At 36.4% G+C, this 4,482-nt stretch overlaps 1 pseudogene; it reads left to right on the top strand.

Moving 5' to 3' along the window:
- Positions 1 to 300: 300 nt before the first annotated feature.
- LOC108403228 (actin-related protein 3-B-like) lies at positions 301 to 825 on the top strand (annotated as a pseudogene).
- Positions 826 to 4,482: the final 3,657 nt, after the last annotated feature.

Raw genomic sequence — 4,482 nt, 5'->3', positions numbered from 1 at the left:
GGTTGGTGTGGGAGACGGTGACACCGAGAGAGCAAACAGGAACGTGCTTTGCTAGCCCTCTAGGTACTGCTATCCAGGACTCAGCATGAGTGGGCAGCCAAATTCAAACGAGGGTGATGAACATAGCTGGTGCCCCAGACTCCGCCATCAGCATGGGGAATTGGAAAAGACTCTCCCTTGATGCGAGGGTCTCCAGAATAAGTGTTCTTTAAATACTTAATGCAGAACTGGGAGGTCCTTACTTTCTTTTGATTAAACCTCCACTAAATGCTCCAGAAAACAAAATACACTGCTGAAGTAATGTTTGGATCCTCCAAAACTCCAGGCTTGTACACAGCCCAGCTGTGCAGGCTGTTCTCACACTAACAGCATCCTGGGCACCAAAACAAGGGGGGAAGCTGAGGGTGACAGGCGTGGTGCTAGAGAGCGGAGATGGCGTCCCTCCTGTCCCTCCCATGGCTGAAGGACATGTGGCTGGCAGCTGTGGCAAGCACATTTCAAGGCAAGCTCTAGCATATTTCACTCAGCAACTGCTAAAAGGCCTAGAAGTAGGAATTCATCCAGAGCAATCCCTGGAATAGCTATGGAAGTAAAGGAGTGCTGTAGTTGTGTCTGCCCAGATATAGTAAAGGAATTTAACAAGCATGACACAGAAGGGCCAAGTGGATTAAATAGTATACTGGAATGAAGGCAATCTCCAAGAAAGAATTTTCCATTGACGTTGGTTATGACAAAACCTTGGGACCTGAAATCTTTTTTCATCCAGAATTTACTAATCAAGACTTCACCTACCCTACCTAAGAAGTAATAGATGAAATAATTTAAAATTATCTTACTGATGTCAGAGTTCTTGCTATAAGAATATTGGCCTCACATAACTGGAAGTGCTGGGATGGGAGTGTTAACATTTAGATTTTCAAGGAAAAAAGTGACAGAGCAAAAGATAAATTTCAGATTGCAGCCTCATATACCACAAGGTGAATGTAGTTAATGCTACTGAACTGTGACTTAAAAATGGTTAAAATGGTAAATTTTATGCTGTGTGTTACAACAAAAAAGAAATAAATTTAAAATTATTTTTATCCCTCATGACACTTGCCATTACTCATTTATGGAAGAAGAGATTCCAATAATCTCTTTTTCTCACTAACAAAACTTTTTAAGTAAAGACAAGATTGTTTGACTAGTTAAAAAAACTGCAATGCTCACAACATTCAGGTATTACCACCACACCAGTTTTAGCCTCTGCTTATTGAGGTTTCTACCTGGTTCACATGTCTAAGCAGGTGCTACTGACCCAGCGTGTGAGAGAAAGCCACAGGGAGGTGCTGTGTGTGCAAACAGTTGTCTGCTCCCAGGGGAGATGTTCTGACCTCTCTTATAATTTCTCCCATGGCAGAAATGACGGGCAGTGCTGACACCCGATCAAATCTCCGTTAGGTGATTTGGGGTGGTTTTAATGGAGTTACCCTCTTTCTGCCCCGTGTTTCTTTTTTTCTTTCCTTGTTCTTCTGCTCCTTCTCCTTCTTCTTCTCCTTCTTTCTTCTTCTTCTTCAATGGTGGCCTCTTCTGTCTTGCTTCTTTCACTTAATCTAATGTTTTCAAGGTTCATTCATGTATAGCACACATCAGATCTTCACTCCTTTTCCTGCCCTGTCTTGGTCAGCTCAGGCTGCTGTAACAAAACACTATAGGCCAGATGGCTTAAACAACACACACTTATTTCTCATGGTACTGGAGGTTGTGAAGCCCAAGATCAAGGTGCTGGCTGATTTGGTTCTTGGTGTAGGCTTTCCCTCCGGCTTGCAAACAGCCACTGCTCACTGTATCTGCACATGGAGGAGAGACAAGTGTCTCTATAAGGGCACTGATCCCATCATGACCTCATCTAAACCTACTTACCTTCCCAACGCCCCAGCTCCTCATCTCATCACATTATCACACTGGGGGGAAGGGCTTCAACACACAAATTTGGGGGAAGCATAAATATTTAGTCCATAACACAATCCAGTAATATTCCATCATCCAGATACATTATATTTTATTTATTTATTCATTAGTTGACAGGCATTTGGGTTTTATGAATAATGCTACTATGAACACTTGTGGACACTTTTTGTGTGAACATGTTTTCAATTCCTTTGGGTATATATATGTAGGAATATAATGGCTAGCTCATATAGTACTCATATAGTAAGTATTTTGATGGGTAGGAAATTAAGTTTCATATAGTTAATACATAAGAAAAAGCTCTGTAACACATTTTTACTTATTTTCATATGTATAAATGCATATTAAGCAGATTGCAAGAAGTTATTTTACAAACCTAAGACAGAGAAAAATCTGTGCTTGCCCTTAACCCTCACTAAGTGGAACTGAGAGGAAAACAAAGTTGATTACTTAGGTAAACGGTATGGAGTCTATATGTGACAAATGGCTATATTACAGAAGTTATTAGCTTTATGTACTGAACTATTTATTGCTAACAATATTTAATTAATAAAAGTCACTCTTAAAATAAATCTTTGGGTAATTCCTCCCCTCTTTTTGAAATTTATGGTAGTTTAAAAAAACCTAAATTCAATATACATGGAAACTTTTACAACAATTCATGAAAAACATTAAAAGTTAACAATTTATACATTCCCCTATCTTAAGAAAGACAATGGATATAAGAAATAATGAACCATTATGTTCATGTTTGTTTATAGTTCTGAAAAAAATAAGGATTAATTTCCTATCCATCAAAATACTTACTATATGAGTACTATATGAGGTAGATGACATGGCAAATTGGTGGTCTGTTTCCATCCATCAAGCAAGCATTTATTAAAAATGTGCTACACCCAACATTGTACTAAAGGGATATAAGCCTAAAATATTGTCCGCAAGGAGACTGTCACTCCTGCTAAAGTACTTCTCCAATATACATTGGACTATTGATTTTCTTCTTTTTTTTAAAGATATAAGATAGTGGTCCATTAAAGATATAATTAACATATAAAATTACATTAGTTTATGTGTACACATGATTTAATATTTGTGTAATGATATTGTGAAATGATCATTACAGTAAGTCTAGTTAACATACATCACTACATAGCTACAAATGTTTTTTCCTGTGATGAGAACTTTTAAGATCTACTCTCCTAGGAACTTTCAAATATGCAGTACATTATTGTTAACAATAGCTATAGTGCTGAATATTACATCCCCAAAGCTTATTTAGTTCACAACTGGAAGTTTGTACCTTTCGACCATTTTGCCCATCCTATACCCCACACCTTGGGCAACTACCATTCTGTTCTCTGTAGCTATGAGTCCAGTTTTGTGTTGTTTTGTTTTTTATATTCCAAATGTAAATGAGATCATAAGGTATTTGTTTCCTCTGTCTGACTTATGTCACTTATCAAAATGCCCTCAAGGTCCATTTGTGTTGTTGCAAATGGCAGGATTTTATTCTTTTTAATGAGTAAATAATATTCCATGTGTGTATCACATTTTCTTTATATAGTCATCCAAAGATGGTCACAGGTGTCTTCTGTGTCTTGGCTATTATAAATAATGTGGCAATCATCTGGGGGTGCATATATGTTTTCAAGTTAGTGTTTTCTTTTTCTTCAGATAAATATCCAAAAGTGGAATTGCTGAATCCTGTGGTAGTTCTATTTTCCATTTTTTGAGGAACCTCCATGCTACTTTCCATAATGGCTGCATCAATTTACATCTCCATCAATAGTTCACAAGTGTTTCCTTTTCTCCACATCCTTGTCAAAACTTGTTATTTTTTATCTTTTTTGATAATAACCATTCTAACAGGTATGAGGTGCTATCTCATTTCACGTGCATTTCCCTGATTATTAGCACCTTTTCATATATTTCTTGACCATCTGTATGTCTTCTTTGGAAAAATATCTATTCAGATTCTCTGCCCATTTTTTAATAAGATTTTTTTCTTGCTATTGAGTTATATGAGTTCTTTATATATTATGAATAGTAATCCCTTAGATATATAAATTGCAAACATCTTCTCCCATTCCACAGATTGCCTTTTCATTTTGTTGATGGTTTTCCTTTGCTGTGCAGAACCTCTCTGTCTTTAGTGGTGATATTAAACACCAGTAAATGTGGCACAATATGGGCAAATATTTTTAATAATATTTCTGAAGTGTCATTTGTTTTATTCCATTGTTGCAATAATATGAAATTTATCATTTATGAGAAAGAAGCTGTCAAATTTTGGTGGTACTATTTTTAACTGAAGTATTATTGATATACAATCGTATATTGGTTTCAAGTATACAACACAGTGGTTCAATAGTTACCTGTATTATTAAATCCTCATCCCCTCTAGTGCAGTTTCTATCTGTCAATATAGAAAGATGTTACAGAATCATTGATTATATTCTCCATGCTGTATTACTATCCCTGTGACCAACTTATATTATGATTGACATTTTTTTTGTGCCCCTTTATCCCTTT

This window comes from Manis javanica, chromosome 3 (genome assembly GCF_040802235.1).
Source record: "Manis javanica isolate MJ-LG chromosome 3, MJ_LKY, whole genome shotgun sequence".
In the NCBI taxonomy this organism is placed as follows: Eukaryota; Metazoa; Chordata; class Mammalia; order Pholidota; family Manidae; genus Manis; species Manis javanica.
This window is presented reverse-complemented; position numbering and strand designations above follow the sequence as displayed.